The sequence below is a fragment of the Camelus bactrianus genome, chromosome 2, assembly GCF_048773025.1.
Source record: "Camelus bactrianus isolate YW-2024 breed Bactrian camel chromosome 2, ASM4877302v1, whole genome shotgun sequence".
In the NCBI taxonomy this organism is placed as follows: domain Eukaryota; kingdom Metazoa; phylum Chordata; class Mammalia; order Artiodactyla; family Camelidae; genus Camelus; species Camelus bactrianus.
The window spans coordinates 27977125-28003576 of NC_133540.1; the positions used below are offsets into that span (position 1 = coordinate 27977125).

At 42.0% G+C, this 26452-nt stretch overlaps 1 protein-coding gene and 1 long non-coding RNA gene across 3 annotated transcripts in view; both read right to left on the bottom strand.

The window, feature by feature from the left end:
• Positions 1-26452, bottom strand: part of ARFIP1 (ARF interacting protein 1) — a 1058373-nt gene that overhangs the window by 800398 nt on the left and 231523 nt on the right. The window lies entirely within an intron of this gene.
• Positions 5275-13796, bottom strand: LOC141579635 (uncharacterized). Of its 2 annotated transcripts, XR_012511428.1 has the most exons (4): positions 13537-13796; positions 12894-12933; positions 12437-12482; positions 5275-9371 (listed from the first exon to the last, which is right to left on the bottom strand). It is a non-coding gene; the product is annotated as an uncharacterized LOC141579635 (long non-coding RNA). The 2 variants fall into 2 exon arrangements; XR_012511427.1 differs by lacking the exon at positions 12437-12482 and having other exon boundaries at positions 5276-9371.

Consider the following 26452-nt stretch of genomic DNA (forward strand, 5'->3'; position numbering starts at 1 on the left):
GCTGTGTCTTACACCCAGGGCACAGCACCTGGCACTTAATAAGTCTTCAGTCAACAGTGACTCTTCCTTGGCTATCATTAAAAAGTCCACAAATGATAAATGCCGGAGAGGGTGAAGAGAAAAGGGAACCCTCCTACACTGCTGGTGGGAATGTAGTTTGGTGCAGCCACTATAGAAAACAGTACGGAGATTCCTTAAAAAACCGAAAATAGACTTACTGTATGATCCAGCAATCTCACTCCTGGGCATATATTTGGAGGAAACGCTAATTCAAAATGATACAGGCACCCGAATGTTCATAGAAGCACTACTTACAATTGCCAAGACATGGAAACAACCTAAATGTCCATCGACAGATGACTGGATAAAGAAGATGTGAGATACACACACACACACATACACACACACACACACACACACACACAATGGAATACTACTCAGCCATAAAAAGAATAAAATAATGCCATTTGCAGCAACATGGATGGACCTGGAGATCATCATACTAAGTGAAGTCAGCCAGAAGGAGAAAAAAATACCATATGATATCACTTATATGTGGAATCTAAGGAAAAGAAGGACTCAAATGAACTTATTTACGAAACAGAGACAGACTCATAGACATAGAGAACAAACTTACAGTTACCAGGGAAGAAAAGGTGTAGAGAGGGAGAATTTAGGAGTTCAGGATTTGTAGATACTAACAACTATATATAAAATAGATAAACAAGGTCCTACTGTATAGCATAGGAAACTATATTTAATACCTTGTAATGGCCTATAATGAAAAAGAATATGTATACATATGTATAAATGAATCCCTATGCTGTACACCAGAAATTAATACAACTTTGTAAATCGACTATACTTCAATTAAAAAGAAGAGTCACTATATACATATGTATAAATGAATCCCTATGCTGTACACCAGAAATTAATACAACTTTGTAAATCGACTATACTTCAATTAAAAAGAAGAGTCACTATTCTCTTTATCTGGCAACCTTCTACAATTGTAACATATATATACATGCAGGCTTCCATTATCCTTATTGATTTAATAACCTAAAATCATTCTCACTCATTATTATAATAGCAATCATTATCGCAATTACTGTTTGTTCATGACACTTCACATTATTATAATTATTATTTTTATCCTGCTCTCACAAATGTCATCAATAACTACCAGCCATTAGTTGTCATTAATAATTAGCAACTCCGTGACATCCCACTCCAGTGTTCAGGATAAGTGAGGGTTTGTTTTATAGTACTGAGGGTCAGCCCAAAGTGAAGGATTTGTCTCCATTGAACAAAAACTATCCTGCAGAACATTTGAGGTGAGTTTGGATTCTGCTATAAACTAAACTCAAGTAACTGACTAAATTTGATGTCTGACCTAACCCATCTGAAAAGACCATGTTCTGAAGGAAAACACTTGAAGGCTAGGAAGTGTGTGTGAAATCATGCGCACTGGGCAGGAATATCCCAGAGGAAATGACTGAGTTAGTCGGTTAGTTAGCTAGTTTGTTTGCTTGTTTAAAAGTTACACAAAGGGGGAGGGTATAGCTCAGTGGTAGAGCACATACTTAGTGTGCACAAGGTCTTGGGTTCAATCCCCAGTGCCTCCATTAAATAAGTAAATAAACCAAATTACCTCCCCCACAAAGGAAAAAAAAAACCAAAAAAGAAGAAAAAATCAACAAAAAAGAAAAAAGCCAACAAAAAAGAAAAAAAAAAAGGCTACACAAACTATCAGCTCACTTTAGTAAACTCACCGTCGTGAACACATGCGTGTATAGATATATGTAAACGAAATCTCATTTACTTCCAGACTTTCCCAAATGTTTTTGTTTGCTGGGATTTTGCTAATGTTAAAAATACAGTATACAGGACAGAAGTCAGATCGTGACACTATGGCATCTAAGGAAATAAACCTCGGTGAGATGTGGTTTCCCCTGAGCCGTGAGATGATGGGTCGTTAAGAGTGACAAACGAGCTGAGGAAGGAGTATCATCGCATCCTGGATTCTAAACTTTTGATTTCTTTCCTCCATGTGTCGCAGGCTACTTTCGTTCACCACCAAGATGAAGAGACTGCAAATCAGGAGAGCCTCAAGGAGAAGCAGGGTAGCCCTCCTCGCTCCTCTCTTTGAGGAGGTGTGCTAAGTCAGCGGGGCCAGTGCCACGTGCACAAAGGCTGTTGGAGCCGTCCCTGAAATGATTTTTCTGCTCGGGCGATGTATCGACTCTTAATGTGTTCCTTGAAGAGTAAGACTACAGACCTCTCAAGGTCAAGGACAAAATGGTACTCACTTGGTACCTCCAGCATTTTTCCCAGGACCTGGTGTGCAGATGGTGCCCTATAAAGATTCTTGAATAAAAAGAGGGATGTGCAGATACATCCAAAATTCAGAGGGATGGACGTGAAGCCAGCAGGACTGGGGTGAGAAATGGCTGTGATCTGGGCTCTTTCTGTCCCACCAAACAGATTCAAGTCCCCTTGGATCATCTTGACCTTTTTCTGCTTGCATTTCTGTATGGTAGAGAGGTTTTAGTTGAACCATGTGAAATTCCATCTGTGTTGGTCAAAAATGTACAATTACCAACAATTTAAGTTCCAACGGACGAGTAGGCGGAGGGGTTAAGAGCACTTAATTTGCCAGGCAGAGATGTGAATTTGAATTCTGAGCTCTGCTTAGCACTTGTGTGACCTTAGAAAAGTTATGTAACACTTCCGAGCTTTCATCTCTTCGTAGAACTGGGGATGACAAAACCTCTATGGTTGTAAAGATTGAAATCAGGTCGTACGCGTTGACCATGTTCTCCAAGGTTTGGATACTCTGCTTTTTTCTATCTGCCTCTATAGCCCTCAGGGTAGGCTGTCTTTCCTCATCACCTCCCCCACCTCCCCACCCCTCTCCCTCCCCCCCACTACCCTCCTCCCCCCTCACCCCCATCCTCCTCCCCCTCCCCCACAGGGAACTTTCCACCTCACTCAAGTCATTATACTGTTTGCCATTTTCAAACAAGATTGAAATCGAGGCTTAAAAACAAGACATTCAGTTGTGCTTTTTCCCTATTCAAATCAGAGATTTCAATGCATGCAGAAAACATTTTTTTTGTTTAATTATTCAAACTAATGGGTTTTATTGTAATGAGATTTTTAAAAAACCATTATGATGGGCCAAGGGCTGAGGCTTAAAATATTTTCATTTACTGATATGTTCTGCTTTAATGAAACCCAATATGTAAAAATCTAAACTTAGGTAAATTGGAAGCTTTGTCTACATTTCTATTGTTGACATTACAAAAAAGGTATTCTGCCTTACAAAGCATTTATTCCAGTGTTCCTTTCAATAGTGAGATCCCTATGGTGCACTTAGAACACAACCTGAATTACTACCGTGTTATTTACACACAGGTGTTTGGTAAGCAAGGTTCACCCTGGGGAGAGTAGTGGGCTGTGGTAGGAATGGCTCTGAATTCCATAATCAGTCAGGGAAGGGGAATTGAGAAAAGAGATTTTGAGTGACATCCTCAGCAGAAGGGAAGAAGGGTTCGACATTAGACTTTCAGGGCTCCTATCTCATCTTGATGTGAAGGTGTCTGTCAAATGTGCCATTATATCCCGTTAGCTAAAACTGAGTGGTGTTAGCGATTAAATAATGGAACACGAATCAGAAGCTGTGTTTTCTGTTTCTGTCTCTTCTAGCTTCAGACTAGATACCCTTGACATGTTCACTCTCAGGCTAGTTTCCCATTTACAGAGCAATTATTTCCATCCTAGAGGATGCAGTAAAGCCTTGTTAATGTTTTTAATAGCCTGTGAACCCTTCAGACTGAAGATCTGGCCTCTTTCCACACCACTTTTCTTGACCTTAGACAATAAAATAAATGGTCGTAGAAGCCAAATCATCAGTTAAGCAATTAAGAAAAACCATGTCATCCAAACTGTACCTAAAACCTTTCTTGAACAGCCTCATTAAATAAAACTAAAATCTGTTAAATGGATGCAACCTTTAATGAAGCTATTGGGTGAGCTTTTTTATTCAAAAGAATTAGTTAAATAGATTTCAGCAAATCAAGGCCAGCTTGTGTCGCCAGTGGAAAGACAGAAAGAGCCTCGTTGTATAGAAGCGGGCAAAATCATGAATCTATCTCACAAACTACATTGTGAGAGATTGAAAGAAGCATTTTGATATTTTAGACCTATGGTCTTTGAAAGTAAACACCAATTCTGGAATTATGGTAGAATCAGATCCTGAGTACCATCATTTAAAACATAACTCTTTGCTTATCTCTTAAGGGAAAGCTAACTATCTTTAACAAGAAGAAACAAAAGGAGATGCAGTAGATGTGTTTTCAAAAGAAAACAAAAGAAACCAACTTGATGAATTAAAAATAAGGCTTAAGTCTGTAAGTTTTCTCTCTTCCTTTTGTTAACAAAAGTAGGATTCAATCATTTTTTCCTACTTTCTAAATGCAATATAAAACCAGTCTCCACAGGACCTAGAATAGAGCCTAGAACACAGTAGCCACTTAATAAATGAGTTAGTTGGCATTTCCAGAGGTGTCCTTCTCTTTAGGGACAGGGTAGGGGTGGTGAATTATGAAGGCAGGACTCAGAAGTGGGGACCAAGCCCTTTTTGGAGATGCAACCACACTTTTGGTGAGCACTGGAGGTGAGCCGAGAGACAGATCCCAGCCTCTGTACCCCAATTGGAAACAGCCACCTATGGGAGGGGTATTCCTGAGATGGGTACTGGTTAAAGTAGGATTTCAAGTCCCAGAGAGAATGGACGAAGAGGTACAGAAATGAGGAGGGAGGCACAAGGTCACAGCTAGACTAGAAGGCAGCAAACCCGATGCCAAGTCCTGATGCTTGAGGTCCAGATCTGCTGTGGGAACTCACATCAGATTGAACCTGAAGATAGGACACCACTCTTCCTAGCTGTGGGACGAGAGCTTACACAAACACCAAGGCTGAGAAATAGATGATGTCATGAAATTAGTAGGTTTACAGTTTCCTTGGTGCTAAAAGAAACAGGAAAAGCTTTAAAATCTATGATCTGCTAACATCTCACAGGATGCTACTGACTTACATATCAGAAAAGAAACAATTATGAATAAGGATTGTTTGAATTAAGGCTTCCTCAAAGTATTCAATTAATACTGGTCCCAGAAATCATCTAGAACAGATACCTTGTTTTTTCCTTTAATGACGATATCCCTCCCCGCTCTGTTTCAGGAAGGTGTGAAACAAATGGCAACCTGAAGCTAGATAATTCAGAGAGAGTTTAATAAAGGAACCATTTACAAAGGTGTGGGCTGGTTTAGGAAACCAACAGGAATAGTGCTGGACCCCAGGTGATCAATAGTGGGGAGCCATTCCACCCTCAGTTATGAAGAGCAGTGTCTGGAGAGCGTTCCCCACTGGTCTTTATAGAGAAACACAGCAGGTGGGAAGCTGGGGAAATAAACACTTCAACCTCCCTGTCCCCTCTTCCATCATCTCCTGCCTCACCTCGCACTGGCTGAACCCAACCAAAAGCCAGAGGGCACACAGACCAGCTTCCAGGGCAGAGGAGGACGGAGGAGGGTAGAGAGTGGACGAGGAGGGTGCAAATGGAAGCATGTCTTCATTGGAAAGTTAATTCATATTGAGAAAACGGTACCTCAAAGACATTGTTGGTACATTTCATAAAAGTACCCAATCAACAAGAATCTTTGGTCAGACTGTGGACTTCCTGACCGCAGGAACTGTTTGTTCTTTAACCTTCACGACTAGCACTGTTCCTGGCACTTAATACGTGTTCAATAACTATTTGTCGAATGACTAAATACATGAATAAATTAATGAAAGAAGCATGTTCTGGTTTATGTAATTTTCTTTTTCTTTTCTTTTCTTTTAATTAAAATTTTTTTTTTACTGAAGTGTAGTTGATTTACCATGTTAGTTTCAGGTGTACAGCAAAGTGATTCTGTTATGCATATACATACATTGATACTTTCTCTTTTCAGATTCTTTTCCACTATATGTTATTACAAGAAACTGAATATAATTCCCTGTACTATATAGTAGGTCCTTTGGTTTATGTAATTTTCTTGTCAAAGGAAGCACTGTTCAAAAAGAAAAGCAGTCACAGAAAACCTCTTTGATCTTCTACCCCCATGACTGAAAATTCTTTCTAAAGCATAACGTTGGCTGTTCCCACACTTCTAAGAGGGATCTACGTAGCAGGAAGGAATAGTTCTTTGATGACTGAGAATCTGGCAACACTCAGGCTGTCATTCTCAACTCCAGGTGTGGGCAGCAGGGCTGACTTTCAAGACATCCAAAGTTTTTAAAAAACAAATAAACATGTAGGAATTGCCATAGCAGATCGGACTGTGGTTTATCCTGCCAGGAAGTCTCTGCTAAGGCTAAATGTCCCGCATTTTTCCTGAAGTGTGACCTGATTGATTTAGAAATGGGTTAATTAGGGTCCAGAGAGTAGAGATTTTACTTCTTCATTTAAAAAAACCTTTTTTTTTTTCTGCCATTCTCATATTGTAACTTCTCTTCAGGTGCTTTCCCAATTTCCCCAAATGATTCAACTGTCTTTATTAAGTCTCTGGACTTTTTTTTTTCTATTGCCCTTCAAAAGATTTTATTTTTTACTCTTTTACATCAGCCTGGTAAGGGTTAAGTACCTGATTTCTTCTTTCAAATATTTCTTTAGATAAATCATTGCAACCATCTCTTAAACTTTGTGTATAATCCAAGTTCCCTGGTAATGTTGTCAGTGTGATTGCTCTTTGACCAAATCCTCCCAGCCTCTCCTAATCTTAAAAAGCATGAGAGCCATTGGCCTGCCCACCTTTGGTGCTCTGGGACAGTCTGGTCTGGGGTCTGTCATAGGTACAGTTTGGTCAAAGATCACTGATGTCCACAACCTAGAAAGAGGGTTGTAACTCACTTATGTGGACTTTCCCTGGATAATTCTGTTTATTCCAGAGTAATTTCCTGGCAATGGTCTCTGGTAATTTCCTGTGATCCAGAGCTTTTGTCCCTGCAGAAATCTGACTCTTTGCACTGATTCTGTTCTGTTTCCAAAGCAGCAAATCATCCCAGACACATGGAAACTCCTGCCTTAGAGGACTCGTGGTATCCTCTTCCATCAACCTCTTCCAGGGCTTCCTAAAAGGAAACCTGTTCCCCATTCCTTATACCAGACTTTGAAGTCACTTCTTTTTGGGGTCACTGCTTCATGAGAGAGCCTGCATAGACCCAGAGATTGACCAGATCTCTCCTTAGCCTTCTTGGGAGAAGTGAAGACCACAGACCTTTCATCCTGCCTTTCAGCCTGCACCCCTCTTCTTCCCAACCCCACTTTTCCTCTCCCATCACCCCAAAACCATCTTTGCGGCTTACCTCTGAACTCTCTACAAGTCCTCCAACGCCCTCCTTAGTTTAGCCCTCACTTCTTGAAGTGGCAGATTAGATAATGAGGATAACATTTATTTTTAAAATAAAATTTAAATTATGCTGTATAATATATACATAAAGATAATATATATATGGAGATAAATATAAGCCAAAAGTGTAAAAATACAAAATAGATAAGCCAAAAAAACCTAAAAGATAAAAACCATCTCTAATCCTCTCATTCAGAGAAAACAAAGGTTTATATCTAATGTCTATACTAACAGTCTTTAGGGGAAAAGACATTGACTGTGTTTTTAATAAAATGAGACAATACTATTTATAACTTTCTTTTTATCTCTGCTAAATAATACATTAGGGATATTTTTCCATGTCATCAATCTTTAACGTCATTGGAACTGACTGCATAATATTCCACTTCATCAATGTTCATAATTTATTCAACAAATGTCTTCTTGTTTCCAATTTTCCTCACATTGCTGATGCTCCAATGGTCACCTTTATGCTTAAATATCTGCACAAACCAAGAGGAAGAAGTGACTCTGGTGGAACTACTGGATAAAAAGCATGCAAAACTTGGAGGATTTTGATACAACTCAGCCATATGGCTGAGATTTGGAATCTCAAATGCAGGAAAGATTGAGAATTTGAGGTAAGAGGAAAGGTAAGGAGAAAATGAGGCTCTTTGAGAAGGATGTGAGAAATATCAGTTGTGAGGGATACTGGAAAACACTCAGGTAAAGAAATGAGAGATTGGAAGCTTAGCTCATCAACAAAAGTATCTCAAGGAAGGGAGGTCTATGTGACACTTCAGAAATCATGTGAGTCTCCTCCCTAACTTAAGTGGAAAACTAACTTTACAGATTGAACACCTCAGCACTTACCCATGTATCCCTTGTATTTCCTCTGTGAAATATTTCTTAGAACAAAACAGATTGCAAGATCACGGTCTTAATGGTAAAACAAAGGATTAAAAAAAAAGGAAGTTCGAAAGTCAGCAGTGCTGATTTCATGCAGCATTGTGAATTCCCTCCAACAAAGCAAAGCTGCAGTTGGGTGTATTACCAACCCCATCCTCACAACCTTTGAAATTAGAGCTGTGAAGTGACTCTGGTGACATGTCTGACTCCTTTGTGACAAGTCTGATAAGGGTGTGGTCCCAGTCGTCTTAATGTCTGATTGAAATAGAACCTTTGAGTAAATATAGCCAGCTGAGAGTCTCCTTTCAGAATGGCTCACAAACACAGCAGGCTTAGGGGAGGATTTTGAGAATGTGTCCAGTGATGCCATTTCAACCATGACTTGAGGAAATTAACAAGAAAAACGATCGTTCATTTTCTTGGGTGGTCGTGGCATCTGCCCTCCATTCTAGACTTGTATATTGCTTCAAGGTAGGATGACCCCCCCACCTCAGTCTCGAACAAACATAAGGCACATGCAGAAGAGAAGGAAGGAGGGAGGGCAAGAAGGAGACAGAGCGGGAGAAGAGAAGGAGAGAAAAGAAAGATGCACATGGAGAGAAAGGAGAGAAACTTCTCCATTACCTTCAGCGGCATGAGAATAGTGATCTGTTAACCCTATTCTGAAGGCTGCTGTGCTTTTGGTTTTTCAAGTAGGCTTGCGTTAACAATGGCCCTTAATACACACAGGCACACACACGGAACTTAGTCTCCCAGGAACAAAACAAACAGAGCAAATGCCAGAGTCCTCAAAGGGCTGGTCTGTGATGAGCCAAAGGGAACCTCATGCGAATGCACTTCGAGGAAGCCCCATCATGGGCCCTGGTGCAGCCTTCAAGGGCTCGGTTTGAACACAGCCTGCGGGCAGCATCTTGGATGTCCATTCTTTTTGAGTGTGTCCAGCCTCTCCAGAACCTGAGCCCCACTTCTCTCCACTGTCGCCTGGATGGAGCGATGCTACAGCTGACAGCAGTGACTGGCGGGAGTCTGGGAAAGTACAATAATATTCTAAGTTGCCTTTAGTCTGATTTTTATTTAGGCTACTTTGCATGACTGGTTTATGCCAAATGAGGATATTTTCCCTTCTTCTTGGAATAGCTTCATGTTAAAATATCACTCTTTTCAAAGTGCCCAAATATTACTGGGATGAATAATGAGACAGATGGAAAATAGGAGGGGCGGAGCAAGTTCAGAACGCTTTATACTTGGCAGAATAAATGAGCTTTGCGGAGTTCCAGCCTCCATCTAGTTTACCCATCTGAAGGCACCTTCCACGCCATCCTATGGAGATGCAAAGACCAGTGAGGTTCCCGGAGCTCAGCTTCCACAGAAGCCACACCAACTCTAGGGACCTCCTACCCACAGCCTAGTCAAAGGGCACAGGGCAGCTCTCCAACCCAGGTTAGTGCATCCTAAGAAGTGAGCGTGCCCTGTGACAGCTTCCAGGTTGTGGGACTTTGCTACGTGTAGAACTCTGCCTGAAGCATCAACCATTTTTCCAGAAAGAGTACCAAAAAATCCAGTGCAGTGTGGGTTTTCAGAAGATAGAAGATGGCAAGGCATTCTTTATCCTTTTCTGAGCAGACAAACGCAGGAAGCAACTGGCAGCTAAATATTGGACTGAATCGTGTTCACTGCTACGTGTTGCTGATAACACAGAATGTGTCCGATTGAATCCCGTTACTGGCAGCTGCCAGCCTGATGGGTCCCAGTGTCGTTCCTCCAGCTACCATGTGCTTCCATGTCTCCTTCCTCTACCCAGACCTAGCCCACCCCCCAAGGCCCACGTGAAATGTCAGCATCTCTTCTAGAAGCCTCTCTCATGCAGATGCCTCCTATCTGTACCAGCTCTTCTCTCCACGAAAAAAACTTAGAGATTAATAATGAAGCAACAGGAGAGAGATTAAAAAGCCATCTGGTGAGCAGTCCCTGACACAGCTTAAAATATCCACAAAAAAACAAAAAGAGACTCGAGCTCACAGTAAAAGCAAGGACTTGGTAGTCAGATGGATCTGAATTCAGTTTCTCGATCTGCTGCTTCCTCGCTGTGTAGTTTGGGGAGTGGTTATTTAACCTCTTCACGCTTTAATTCTGGGGATAATAATAATAATACCTACCTTGTAGGAGTTTTGAGATGAGTTGATTATAATTATAAGCAGTCTAAATAGCATACACGTTAGTTATTACAACTACTACCCTTGCAGCCGGGAGGGACCACCTATTGCCACCATCCTGGCAGGAGGCCCACTAACTTACTGACTGATGGAACCAGACTGAAAATGTACTTGGTGTTCCTTTAACGTCTGGCTGTTGCAATCAGTGAGAGCTGGTCGGTCAATAGGCAGGAAGAATCACATCCCTGCCCCCGAGTCTGTTCCTGGGTGTCCAGAGCTCACAGTGCCATGGTTCATTCATTCATTCACTGAATGTTTAGTGAATGCCCAGTAAGTGCTGGGAGGTGGATGTAGAGCCATGAACAAAGCTGACAAAAATCCCTGCCTTCTGGGAGCTTATATTCTAATAGAGAAATCAGACATATAAGTAAGATATACGGTGTCCTAGAGGCACAGGGAGTGCAGAGCTGGGGGTGGCCCACAAAGTGGCTCTGACGCTGGGGGAGGGGCCGTCCGTGGAGAGCCGCGTGATGATGTCAGAGACGGAGTGCTGGGTGCCCTGCGGGAGGAGGACTGAGCCCCGCTCAGCCTGCACCTGTGGGGAAGCCACGGAGTCCAGAGGCATCAGGAAGCCCTGCAGCTCTGAGGGGCTGGAGGAGCCCAGCCCGAGACCCACGTGTGGTTGTCACAGTTACTACACCCCCTTAACTGTCCCATCCTCAGTCATGTTCCAGAAAGCACCTGCTAAGGAAAATGCCTCATGCTTCTATTTATTAGCTTTATCTTTAGTCAAAGGAGCCTATAAGCATCTTGAGGGCAAAGACCAATTCGCATACTCAAATCGCCCACAATCATTTTCTCGGGGCTCAGAGCTGACATGTACTGATTATTCAGTATTAAATCATCAACCCTCGCACCAGTCCATGAGCTGGTACTTGTAGCATCTCCAGATGAGGCAATAAGGCCCAGGGAGGTAAAATACCTCGCTTGGGTCACTCGGCTACTAAGGGGCAGTTGAGATTTAGGGATGCTCTGATGGGCTGAGGTGCATCCCCTCAAAGTCGTACGTTTTTGAACAATGGAGTTCTAACCTCAGGACCTCAGAATGTGACTGTGTTTGGAGAAAGAGTCTTCAAAGAGATAATTAAGGTAAATGAGGTGGTAGGATGGGCCCTAACCCAATATGACTGGTGTCCTGATCAGAAGAGGAAGTTTGAGCACAGGCAGTTACAGAGGGAAGCCCACAGGAAGACACAGGAAGAGGGCAGCCGTCCTTAAGCCAAGGAGAGAGGCCTTCTTGAAATCAACTCTGCCAACATCCTGACCTCAGACTGCCGGCCTTCAGAACAGTGAGAAAATAAATTTCTGTTTTTTAAGCCACCAGTTCATGGTTCTTTGCTATGGCAGCCCTCGCAAATGAACACAGGTATGTGGCGAGTATTGGAGAAGCATCTGGAGTTCTGTGCTTTGTTTGTGAGGCCGCCCAATCTGGCCCTGCCATTGCTGGGGGCAACGCAAGGAGGTGACATCTCCGGTCCTCTGGGCATCTAGCGTCCAGCAGCCTGAGATGCCCATGGTCTCCTCAGTGCTGAGCACACCCCAGCAGATACAAATATTCATCCTCATCACACAGAAGCTGTGATGCAAGGGCAGACACCAGGCACAACTCACGGAACTAGACTTTCTCACTTACTGATTCATTGATTCACTCAACCAGTGATTATTCATGCCTGCTATGTCCCAGGAACCGTCCTGGGTATATAAAAATGACCAGATTATGTTACAGTCATAAGGAAGTCGTCATATAAATAAATGTAAAATCTATTTTTATCAGATAATCATAGTAATAAAATTAAAATAATCTATATGGTAAGAATTAAAAGAGGTGCAGCCACTATGGAGAATAGTATGGAGGTTCCTTAAAAAACTAAAAGTTACCATATGATCCAGCAATCCCACTCCTGGGCATGTATCCAGCGAAAAACTGTAATTCAAAAAGATACATGTACCTCAATGTTCATAGCAGCACTATTTACATTAGCCAAGATATGGAAGCAAGCTAAGTGTCCATCAACAGATAAATGGATAAAGAAGATGTGGTATTTTTATACAATGGAATATAACTCAGCCATAAAAATGATATAATGCCATTTGCAGCAACATGGATGGACCTAGAGATTATCATACTAAATGAAGTAAGTCAGTCAGAGAAAAACAAATATCATATGGAATCTAAAAAATAGTACAAATGAACTTATTTAAAAAACAAAACCAGACCCACAGACATAGAAAACAAACTGATAGCTACTAAAGGGCGGGGGAGGAATAAATTAGGAGCATGGTATTAACAGATGAACACTACCATAAATAAAATAGATGAACAACAAGGACTTACTGCACAGCACAGGGAACTACATTCAATATCTTGTAATAACCTGTAATGGAAAAGAATCAAAAAAGAATATAGATATATATACATATGTATAACTGAATCACTTTGTTATGCACCTGATACACAATATTGTAAATCAACTGTACTTCAAAAAAAAAAAGAAAACAATTTTTAAATTAAATAAATTTTTAAAAAATCACAAGAAATTTTCAAAAAAAAAAAAGAAAGAAAGAATAAAAAGGGAGAGCTGTACAGTGCAATGGACAGAGCTGACAAGAAAGTTGACCTAAGCAGAGAGATCAGTAAAGGCTGGAGCCTTAGATGCACAGGATGGAGTTAACAAAGTAAAGAGGAGAAGGGTTAGGATTCCAGCAGAGAAAACAGCCAGGGCAAAGATTTAAAGAAATGGACCCAACACACGCCAGCCCTGCTTCTCAGAAGCTTGCAGGAGGAAGGAGAGATGAAAAAGGAGGAAAACAAGAAGGGGAGGTGAGGTGATGGAGAAGAAGAGAAGGAGGAAACTGACATTGAAATCTACTACAAGCCAGACATTGTGCTCAGTGTCTTTGCACAATTCATCTCATATTTTCAGCCATCACAGACACAGCTGCATAGGACCAGGGTGAGGCAGGAAAGGTGCCCTTACCCGACCCTGAGAGAGACGCTTCCTTCAGTTTTACACTGCTTGTGCCTCACGCTAGCCCGGGCCCTGCAGCTCCATGGGCATGTGTCTTCCTTATCAGTGGTGGCCTGGACCAGCTGGGCAGGACCACCCATGCTGTGCACAGCCAGCTTGCTCTCAGAAGCAGGGCCCCGACCCAGCAGCCCTTGGAAAGCTTGCCGTGCATAGTCAATCAGGCCCCTGAACCGTCCCCACAGCCCAGCTACCGCAGTCTGTGCATCACGCCACCTGGGCAGCCTCCCTGCAGGGCTGTGAACAAAGTCCAGGGGGGCTGGTGAAGATAACAGGAGGTCAGGAGTTGGTGGAATGGGATGGGATGGGCGGAAGGCTTCACATTCTCAGGCAAAGTCCAAGATAGCAGAAAGATTTTATAGGCCAAAGCCAAGACCCGGAATATAAACAGGGAGATAAACTGGGCTATCTTCAATTGCTGCCCAAGAAGTACTTCTGTGCTACATATACAGCAACAGAAAAAGAGAAAGAGAAGTGAAGGCTTCAGCTCAGATCAAAAATATTTTCACATACATTTACATGCCACTTTCAAAAATCCAAGCAGCACTCAGGTCAAAGAAATTCCCTTTATTTTCTATAATTCATCATCACGCTTACCTCTAACACTTTCCTTCCTCCTTCACGAATGAACACAAGTAAGAGCTGAAGGAATTTTGCTAACACAATCTCTCTGAAAGTAGGACTGAGAATTATGTCTTTTACCTAGATCAGCATCCATATTAAAGTCCCTCAGAGAACTTTGTTTTAAAATTTGATGCTAAGAAAAAAAGAAAAATGTAATGTTTCTTTTCCAATAATAATGGCTACAGAACTTACTAAGTTTCCCCTTTCACCATGGTTGCTAGGAAGCTCAGATCATAGTTAAGTCTCAACTGTTGCAACTATGTTGGTCCTTATGCTTGTAATTACCATTCCCTTGGTTTGGTCCTGATTTTCTATTTCCTATTTGTTCTTATGGCTTCTTTGCACATATTTCTGTTGTGAATTGCTGTACATTCTTTTGGGGAAAGAGAGTATAAACAAAAAAACAAGTGAGTTCTATTACCTGTCCTTGGACCAAGTTTCTCACACTAAGAACTCCTAAATAACCCCTGTCCTTGGTCATTGTTTTAACAGCAACTCTGACATGACAAAAAGATGTTGTCTTAGCACCTTAGCCCCCACAGGAAATAACTTGAGTGCAGAGTGTATTGTTTATCTATGGCAACCTTTAAAAGAGCTTTGCAGCTTCAAACAACAAACATTTATTATCTCACATAGCTTCTGTGAGCAGGAAGGTGGGAGCAGCCATGCTGGGTGGTTCTGGACTAGTCTCTCATGAGTTTTGGCCAAGCTGTGCCCCTGGGCTGCAGTCATCTGAAGGCTTGACTGGGGCTGGAGGCATCCCTACCTGCCCCCAAACCCAGTGCCAGCCAGTGATCCAAAAGAGAGAAAGCAAGACTAAGCCACATGCCTTTTATGCTCTAGAATTGAGGGCCAGACAGCATTACTTCCAGAACATTCTGTTTGTTAAAAGTGAGTCACTAGATAATATAGACTGACCACATTCCAGGGGAGGGGAACTAATTTCCACCTATTGATGGGAGGAGTATCAAAAAATTTTGAGCATATTTTTAAAACACAGCTCAGAATATAAAGCTACTTTCATTTTTGAAAAAGTACAAGGAGGGAGGATATAGCTCAGTGGCAGAGTGCATGCCTAGCATTCCTGGGTTCAGCCCCCAGTACCTCCATTAAAAAAATAATAAAATAAGTAAATAAATAAACCTAATTACCTCCTCACCCAAAAAATGAAGAGAAAAAAAAAAAGAATAACTATCTTTAAAAAAATTTTAAAGTGTATATGTGTACCAAGGCACAGCTTGGTATCCAATGTGCCTTTACCTAGATGCAAACCAGGACAGAAAAAAAGGTTGAAAAAGAAAATGCTTTTCTTCAATCTATATGCTGCAGGCAAGCATCCTGCAAAGGCATGGCTCCATGAAGTTCCAAACACGGGCATATGTCAGAGAGAGAACATGTCCCCACGTGGTGTGGGAATGAGAGAGAGAAGGCTGAACATGTCAGAAGGAAAGAAAGGAAACTGTTTCTAGCCAGTCTGAAAAGTCAGCCTCCCTTGGGACCTAAATGGAAGACTGAAGCCTAGGTGGCGAGGTCTCAGTTATCTATAAATTACCCTCATCTTTTGTCAAGCCTTCTAGTCAGATCCCAGGAGAGAAAAATGAGCAGTGATTCAGAAAGCAAGGTGAGAGCTGAGTTCGTCTCTGGAGGTGATGAGGGGTTCTGGGATGGGGTGGAGGTGTTAATCACAGCTTGAAATGTCATCGATTGATGTTGCTGGGAGAAATCTAGTAACTCCACTTGGCCAGATGTGGGGAGCCGGGTATATCCCCTTGCTGTTCTGCACCCATGCTGTAGGCATAATTTGCTTCTTATTAGCCTAGAAGTTGCTCCCCAGAGGCAAAGAGGCAACAGAAAAGCAAGGCCACTTTCAAAACTACGATGAGGTATCACCTCACACCAGTCAGAATGGCCATCATTCAAAAGTCCACAAATGACAAATGCTGGAGAGGCTGTGGAGAAAAGGGAACCCTCCTACACTGCTGGTGGGAATGCAGTTTGGTGCAGCCACTATGGAAAACAGTATGGAGATTCCTCAAAAGACTAGGAATAGACTTACCGTATGATCCAGGAATCCTGCTCCTGGGCATATGTCCAGAAGGAACCCTACTTCTAATTCATCTTAATATGCTTATCTTTGATAGTGCACATGATAGTGCAGAGGTTGATTCACATGACAGTGAAGTTGTTCTTCTCCTTGAATTCATCTTTACTCTTGCAAAATTGCCGTAAAAAAAACTCCAGTGCACACCAACTAAGTAACCAGCTCTGTGAGGTGTGTAACATTCTTGTCATGTGGGAATTAACTCACTTAAAATATGGGAGAGCCAGGGAGTATATTATGGAATAAAGTGTGCAGCTGAGAACTTTTTTCTGTATGAAGAAATCCAGGTGCCTGGGGGTGGGTACAGCTCAGTGGTAGAGCGCATGCTTAGCATGCAAGAGGTCCTGGGTTCAATCCCCAGTACCTCCATTAAAAAAAAAAAAAAAAATCCAGACTCAAGAAAGCCAGGTGCCTAAGGACATTACATTTGTTCATTCAACATTAACAGTACCTAGACTCTGCCCCCAGGTGCACCCTCCCACCCCATGTTCACCTTCTGACCCAGCAGAGGACATTTCCCTTATGGGTGCTGACTATAGGTGCTTTACTTTGGGAAGGGATCCCAAGAATAAGAATGGGCAGGGGGAGGGACAAATAGGGAAGGAGGAGAAATCCATATGAGGATGTGATTGCCACTGGGTGAGGAAAAGTGTGCGTTCTGGGGTTCCCACCCCTCCCTGGTCAAGAAATCCTTCACACTTCCAGATCCCATGGGATGTGCACCAGCACAGGGCCCTCCGGCAGGCATCCAACACTGAGTAAGAGAAGCCTTAAGGGCGGTTGAGGTGAGGTGCTGTTGGGAAGAGAATTGCTATGGCAGTGACTCATTCAAAGAGTGAAAGAAGGCTGTGAGGCAAGGCTTCAGAAGTGACCAGACAGTGACCAGACAGGAGGAAGGGACAGCGGTTTGGAGGAAGCCATTACTTTTGCAGTAATCTAGCCAAAGGTGACAGGGACCTGCACTCACACTGCGTCTGTGGAGACAGGGAGAAGGGAGCCAGAGGGCACCTTGCAGTGCTTGCCAACGAGGTGTGGATGAAGAGAGATGAGGGCAGGAAGACTGAGGATGCCTCCTTGGGTCCTGACCTAGCTGCCTGGGCAGAGGCTGAAATGGGGAATGGAGGAGGACGGGGAGGACCGGGAATTGTGAAGCCAGGTGGGGACTGCAAATCATTCAGGAGACTGGGAGCAATTGGAGACCAAGGCTTAGGAAAAGGAATGAAAAGTGCCAATGACGGCCCAGCTGAAGGGAGAGGCTGTGAATTACAGATTATGCTGGCTCCATGCTGCACCGCGTTGACAGTTCCTGCCGACTGGATACAGGAACAGGTCGTGTTGACAGCTGATCTGATCCAAGCTTGGGGTTTTGTTGGGTGGGGGTGGGAGGACAAGGGAACAGAGGACTTGAAGATATGCCAGAGTGTGAGACACGCTGGACATTTACTACATTTCATGACAGGTTCTAGATGATGTGTGCAACTTTTTCCTAAGTTCCACATTCTTAAATTAATATATATAATATGGTCATTTCTCCTGTCTGTGACCTGAAAAAAAAAAAAGTGATGTATCTGATATTGGTTCTGTTGGATATTTATGGTTCGTCCCACCCTCCCCCAATTTATTAAAACTGTCGTTGTCCAGAAGCTTCTAGCAGCCTTCCCAGGCAGCTGAAATGAGCTTCTGGGTGACTTCCTCAAAAGGGCTGAGGTAGTGAATGTGTACAAGTCATGTCCTGACGTGGCTGCCCGCAGGTGACACTCGGCTGTCCTGGACATGACGGACGTATAAAAGCCAAAAAGGCTCTGAGCTGGCTCTCCGGACTCTGGGCTCCATTGGTGTGGCTTTGGTTTATGCTTTTTCTTACCTGAGTTTTCCCCCTCCTTCCCCCTCCTTCTCTGTCTCTGCCTCCTCCAGTTCCTGGTGCTGTAAGATGACAAGAAAATACCTGAATCCACCCCAGCACGTCCCTGTAGTCCCCTCCCGGAGCACCACGCTGGTTTTCCAAGTGCTCCAGTTACCTTGGAGGGAGCTGAGGCCCTGGGGCGGCGGGCGGGCCCTCTCTGCCAGGGCACACGTACTCCCTTTCAGGCTGGAAGCCACTGCTGTGGTCCCCATGCAAGGTCACTAGGTAGAGGGGAGGCCCTTCATCTGACTCTGCTGAAAGCTCTAAGGCTTTTGTTTCCTTTGGTCCTTTTTTTTAAGGCCTTCTCTGTTTATGGGAACATTCTTCCAACTAGAGTGAGTTTTCAAACCCTTGGCATTTGCTTTAAAGATACGTCTGCTTTGAAGACTGGTGGAAATTTCAATCATATTCCTATTCATAGTCAAGGAGTGAGTGGGAACTAAAAATATCAGCATTTTGGATTTTTTTTTTAATCTTCTGAAGCCTTGAACAGAAACGCAGTAAGTCTCAGAGGAAGGGGTCTGGCTCCCGGGACCCATCACCCCATTGCCGGCAGACAGCCTCGGGGTCAGCCCCCGGCTCCAGGAGGCCCATGGCTCTCCTGCCAAAGCACCCCTCAGTCTTCAAGGCCATTTTTCTAAACATGTAAAATGAAGTTTCCTAAATACATTACAAATTTAATAGGCAAGACAATTTGGCTGCGGAAAAACCCCGGAGCAGTCAGGATGTTCGGATTATTAAAAGCCAAATTAACTGACAAGTAGCATCTCCAGTCTATGTGCAGCCTGACGTCAAGCAGTTCTAAAAGTTATTAGCAAGGCATTGTGACCAGAGAGAGATACGTGCTGCTCTCAAGTCCACGTTCATTACCAATGGGCCGGTCCTTCCTGTGCCCTGTAAGGGCAGTTAAAGCCTTTAGGTGCGAGCCAGCCACGCGAGTGTGGGGTAGAAAATATTTCACTTGAAAGGCAATTCTAGACCAGCACTGATTTACCATTGATGGCTTCTTGTGAGTCATTCTTTCTAAAAGAGGAAAGATTCCTTTAAAAGAAAAAAAAAAATCTGTCAACTTAAAAAAAAACAAAACAGATCTGTCTTTTGAATTTAGATTTAAATTAAGATAAGATGACTCACTCTGCCAATGCCTCTTTAAAACAGAGATACCTTAAGAAGGCTAGAAGTTTGGATGTGAAGAGGTTGGACACAAATCATTCTTCATTTCTGGAGCTCCGCTCTTCCAAAGACAAAGGCATCTGGCGAGGTTCTTTATTTCTTGCCCGACAGGGTCATGTTGCCCCTTGGCAGCGTGGGTCTGCATTCTGATTGACAGGCTGAGTTAATAGTCCGTAGCCAAGGTAATAACCATTCGGTAGGACCATATCAAAGCTAATTATTAAAGTTAATTATCAGGAAGCTTAATGAACTTATTCACCATCCAACAGTGGAGAACCTGCCAAAGGTCACTTAGGAACTGGTCAGTCCTCTGCTGTTTTATTTTGGGTTAAGGGCAAAGCAAGAAAATATTTACCAATGAAACAGAACAAAAGGAAAAATTGCTAAAGATCAGAGGCACCATGGTAACACTCCAGCCTGAACGCCGTGCTGCAGCCAGAAGACAAGTGATAATGATAACAATTTCTGGTAAATTGTGTCAGATAATGCTTGTCACAGAGACACGAGCAACCGAACCATTGTTTCCTGACTATGAACTTATCCCTTCCTTTCATTTAAAAATCTGAGGGAAAGAAACCCTTCCATATGAAAACAAGCCACTTTTGGGGTAAATCGCAAAGGGTTTCTTCCACCACGATAGACATGATGCCCAGTGAAATGAGCGAGGCTGATGATCATAGTAGGTGCTCAGGAGACATTAATTTCCCACTCACCCTTCCTTTCTACCCCACCCCACCCAGGCCTGGCTCTTTTGGGTATTTTTTATAAATATAGTTGATTCACAATGTTGTGTTAGTTTCTAGCATACAGCAAAGTGATTCAGTTTTATATATGTATTTTTTTCATTCTTTTTCAGATTCTTTTCCATTATAGGTTATTACAAGATATTGAATACAGTTCCCCATGCTGTACAGTAGGACCTCGTTGTTTATTTATTTTGTAAATAGTAGTTTGTATCTGCTAATCCCAAACTCCTAATCAGTCCCCCTCCACCCGACCCCCATTCTCCTTTGGTAACCAGAAGTCTGTTTTCCATGTCTGTAAGTCTGTTTCTGTTTTGTAAACAAGTTCATTTATATCATGTTTTAGATTCCACATACAAGTGATATCATATGATATGTGTCTTTCTCCATCTGACTTACTTCATTTACTATGATAATCCCAGGGTCCATCCACATTGCTGCAAATAGTATTATTTCATTTTTTATAGCTGAATAATATTCCATTGTGTATATATATCACATCTTCTTTATCTATTCATTGTCATTGGACATTTAGGTTGCTTCCATGTCTTGGCTGTTGTAAATAATGCTGCTATGAACATCGGGGTGCATGTATCTTTTTAAGTTAGTTTCCTCCAGATAGATGCCCTGGAGTGGGATTGCTGGATCATATGGTAAGTCTGCTAAGTTTTTAAGGAAATTCCATACTGTTCTCTATAGTGGCTGCACCAATGTAGGAGGTGTTTCTTTTCTCCACACCCCCCTCCAGCATTTATTATTTGTAGACTGAGCAGTGTGAGTTGATATTCTAGTTTCGATTTGCATTTCTCTGGTAATGAGCAATGTTGAGCATTTTTGATGTGCCTGTTGACCGAGGCCTGTCGTTGTGGCTAGATTCATCCTTACTTTGTGGCCAGAAAAAATTAATGGTGATGGAATACATAGATACCACCTGTAGGTTACTGCCTATTCGACATCGGGTAAATTCATCCAACTCCATGGAGGAAGGAACATGGGTTTGGGGCCAGACTGATACAGACTCAACCCCAGGCTTCGCCACCCACTAGCTGTATGACTCAGACAAGTCCCTCGTCCTCCTGGACCTACTTGCAACGTCATCGTGTGGAACAGGGGTATCTGTAACCATTTCAGCATTGAGTGGGAGCTCCATAAATCATGTCACGTTTAAGTGACAAAGAGCAGGGGGTCCATTTATTTACTAGTTCCTTTATGAATATATAATTATGGAGCACTTTCTACATTCCAGACCCTGAAGGAACCCAAGCTTATCTGGGATTAATCTCACTCAGTGACCCCTCTGCACCCTGAGGAATTATTTGGGCCAATCCATCCTGCCCATGGTCTCATTCCATGGAGTTATCATAGAGTGGAGGTTCTCAAACTTTTGGTCTCAAGACCACTTACTACTCTTAAAAATTACTGAAGACTCTGTATTAGTTTTCTTGCCTCTGCTGTAACAAATTACCACACACTTAGTGACATAAAACAGTGAGATTTTATTTCCTTACAGTTTTGAAGGTCAGAAATCCAAAATCAGTCTCCCTCAGTTAAAGTTAAGGCATCAACAGCTCTGATTTCTTCTGGAGGCTCTGAAGATAGAGTTTCCTTGTTTCTTGCAGCTCCTTGAGGCCACCAATAGTTCTAGACTCATGATCCCTTCCTCACGTAGTTTTAATCTCTGCTTCTGTCCTCATCTCCTGCTGGCCCCCCAGCACCTGCCTCTCTTTCATAAGGACCTGAGTAACTCCACCAGCCCCATCCAGCTAATCCAAGATACTCTGAATCTCAAGATTCTTGATTTAACTACTTCTGTAAAGTTCTCTTTGCCATACAAAGTAACATTTACAGGTTCTGGGGATTAGGTTGTGGACATCTTTTTAAATTGCATTTTTTTAATTGAAGTATAGTTGATGCACAATATTATAAATTAGCCTCAGGTGTACAGTGTAGTGATATGACATTTAAATACATTATGAAATGATTGCCATGATAAGTCTAGTAACCATCTAAGTATGTGGACAACTTTGGGGGCCACTCTTCAGCCTATCACAGGTCCCAAAGAGGTCTTGTTTATGTGTATTACATCTGTCAAACCTGCCATGTTAGGAATTAAAACAGAGATTTGAACAGTATTTACTTTCTAATCCACTAAAAAAATAACAATAACAAACCCACTACGGGCTAACAAAGAACATATATTAATGAGAAACAATTTTCTTTTCCAAAACAAAAAGAAAAGGCAGTAATATGAGTGGCATTATATCACATTTTTACAAATCTCTTTAATGTCCAGAGTAGTAAAAAATAGCTGGATTCTCATATCCATTGTGATTTTGGGGGGTTAACATAGATAAAGAAAATCTAGCCTCACACAGATATGTAGTTGGAAAAAAAAGGAAATATTTTAATAACCTTTTCATATAATTATGGATATTCTTCTTTGATAGTACACCAAAACTCAACAAGTGGTAGATAGTACCTTAAAAGTTAATTGCAATGCAGAATATGAAAACAGGTCCATGAACTTGTCCTATTCTGTTATGGTAAACCTATTAGTCTACTTTGAATCTAATTTGAATGGGTCTTTTATCCTTGCCTGATTTGATAACATTGTATTATAATCCTGGTCATTGAAAAAGATAGATCCACTACGTTATGCTGATCTTCCACACATTGACACATTTCATTGTACAATATTTAAAAATCAGTTATTGTATCATCATGGGTTTATCAGAAAAGTCTTTAAGAATTGGGAAGCTGTCAACAGGTTTTCCAAAATTCTAACTTTTCTCATTTTTGCTGGAAAACTCACATGTTGTCTTTAGCAGCAAATACTGTCAGTTGTGTTCCTTGAAATAACAGGTTCACTTAATTCATTCAGCAAAAAATGTCTGCCTAATACTCAAGTCTGAATAGCCATAGTTAGTCAGCTCTTTTTGCAAATAAAAGATGATAGTCCACAGGAGGCAAAGTACAACTCAAATAATCACACAAGTGTTTTTCCTTGAGAAAATCACCATAATTTGATTTGCAACATAAGGGCTTATGTATACTTCATTCCGTCCCACAGAATATTAAATAGGCATGTATGCAAGAGTTACAATTAATAGCATTAATATTTTTTATTGCTTCATCAAGAACATTCTTAAATGGAAATGGCCTTGGTTTTATGGAGGTTTGTAATGTTTGTTTATTTCACTGTAAGTTTCTGGCACTTTGGTACCTCTGCCTCGAATGGTGTTAACCAGCAGTTTTACCCATTATCATCTTTGCAGCATCAGGGCAAATGTTCAGACAAGACAAAGGCAAATACATTAGCATTAACATAAAAATAATTCTGACGTCAACAGATGTCTCCACTCTTTCAAGAACACGTTTGCTATCTGGGACTGACTCTAGCAGTTAGAAAGGCTCCAGATTTTTCCTGTTGCTTGATTCCCTGTCTCTTGTGGTATTGGATTCTGTAGGCCAGCAGTTCTCAAAGTGGGACCCCTGGGGATTCCCAAGGCCAGTCCAGCAGACATGGCCTTGGAGGATTTTCCAAATTAAAAGGTCATTCTAATAATCCGTGAGGATGATCCTGATAGTTTCTGTTGATTTTGTCTCGTCCTCAAGTCTTTAGACCAGTATTTATTTTCACTGTGAAGGCGACACCAGCAAGATTTGGAATTTGCGTCAGCTGGAGGGCAGAATACGTTCAGAACCTTCTTGCAGCTTCTTCTTAAATAGCAATAACCTACATAAGGCAATACATCTTGGAGATATTCTGGTTTGCATTCCCAAAATCACACTGAATCTCATGCCAGAAGGCCTTGCTAACTCTGATTGCTAAGGAGGAAAAAATAGATCATTAAATAGCAGGGAAGACCAGAGTGGTTTCTAAAAATAAATACTAATTAGATACACTTTTTTTTCCTAAAACAAATGCTTAGTTCCTTGTTTTCCCCTTCAATGTCAATTTATGGCGTTATTGCCTTTTATTAATAAATCCTTCTTACCAATGCTGATAGCTTGGTAATTTATAAAATACTTTTAAATACTTTTAGATAGTATAAAACACTTTTAGGTATGTCATGTGATTCTTACGCTTAATCTAAAAGGAATGCCTATTTTAGAGATGAATAGAAAAATAGAAGGTTCAAGAAAGTTAAGTGACTTAACAAGTACCCTCTATTAATTTTCTATTGCTGTGTAACAAATTACCACCAACTTAGCAACTTACAGCCACACATTCATTATATCAAAATGTCCGTGTGTCAGGCACAAGTTGGTTGGGTCCTCCACTCTGAAATCAAGGTGCTGGCAGAGGCTACAATCTCACGTGAGGGTTGGAGTTCTCTTCCAAGCTCACAAAGTTGCTAGAAGAACTCAGCGCCTCACTGTTGTAGTACTGAGGTTCCTATTTTCTTGCTGGCTGGTAGCCAGGGGTCAGTTTCAGCTCCCAGAGGCATTCCTTGGGTCCGAGTCACGTGGAACCTCTCACAACCTGGCAGCTTATGTCTTTAAATGCAGCAGGAGAATTTCTCTCCAGTCTGAGCTTTTGTCCACGGCTCCTAGCCCAGTGCTCAACCACAGAGTAAGTAATTGGTCAAAGAATGAATCAGTGAATATTTGTACTAGTTCAGAATCCCACCAGATTCTGTTCATTTTGCTCCTTGCAACCCATCATAATGTCATCTTAGCAAACAATGAGTGCTCAAAAACCTTCAGTGTTGGTCTTTAATTTAGCATTGGTCTTTAATATTCTAGGTATTGCTCATAGATAACACTGATGTTATGTTGAATTTCTTAACCAATTTCATCGTTTGAAAGTCATTTTCCTATTTAGAGGCTAGCTAAGAGACATGAGCAGAGAACCAAGAATCTTGGTTTCAACTTGGACTCTTCTGGTTTATAATAATAACAGGTATAATTTCTCAAGTGCCTAACAGAGGCCAGGTGATGGATGGATGGATAGATAGATAGATAGATAGCCTTGCATACACACACACACACACACACACATAAATGTTACATTCTTTTTGCGTGTTTGTGGTGAAGGAATTACAGATTGTTTTTATTTTATGTCATATCTTGATACTTGCCTGTCATATATAGATATTCTTAATCTGAACAAAGAATCTGCAGCGTTGGTAAGACCATCACTATGCCCATGATATAGGTAAGAACTGAGGCTCAGAAGTTAAGAAACTTACTCAGAGTCAATGTTGGTAAGTGGCACAGCAGGCTCCAAACTCAGGTGCTGTTTCACCTGTCCACACAGACTTCCTTTCGACTGCTGCCCCCACTTCCGACTTTCCCTGCCACTGAGCCATCTGCCTTCTTCACCTGGAGGAGTAATAGAATCACCACTAGCCCATAGGGCACCTTTGTATGAATTAGAAAAAGGCACTCCTTCATCAAGATACTTGGCTGCTATCTGCCAGAAATTCATTGCAATAAATACACAAACATTCTATATCTATAATGTTCGTGATGTTGCTCCCTGGGTGGTTCAGTGTTCAATCTACACAACTGTGAAGGGCTGCCCTGGGAGTGGAGGGGAACAGCAAATGATCATGGAGAGTCTGATCCACGTTTTAATATGGTTGGTCTATACAGCTGAGTCTTGGTGCCCAGAGAACTCTTGGATTTTTGTAGAAGTTTGGTGGTTCTGTCTCCCAGATTTGATCAAAACCTGCTTACAAATGACTTGAGAAGGGGAAGACTGGCATATTGTTTCTCTTGGCTTCCATTCCTTGGTCTGTGAACTCTGAATTTTCAGGAGTAGCAACTGTGACCGTGTAGTTCATTTTACTTTTCCCAGAAATGCAGCAGCTCTGAGAGCACAAACCTCGGGCAGGTGTAGAAAGAAGCATCTGCTGGGCCCCTTGGCAGAGCTGGGAGCAGCAGAGGCAGGTGTGGCCAAGCCATCTTTCAGTGTTCTCTCTTGATCTGGACACCACATTGTTCCTCCTTTGTTCTGCAAACTGGAAAGAGAAATGGAGGGAAAACAGCTTCAATGGAACATCCTTCAAATGAATCAAACAAATATTTGTGCCCAAGGCGGTGCATTAAGAGGGGCCCGAGTGAAGAGGGGAGAGGTGGTATTAAAAACTAACCCAGTCACTAAGAGTTTTGAGGTGTCCAAGGGGGATAATTCCCAGCTGCCGCTGCCTGTATTGGTAATTAAGTGTTTTCTCAATTTTTCTTTAGTCAGATGTGGATTTTTCTTCTGTAAGAAAGAAATTACTTCCGAGCACCCTGAATCATTAAAGTTAACTGTAGTTCATTTGGAAAGAAAGCTCTGGGCTCTGATCTGGATGATCACCAGCCACCAGAGGT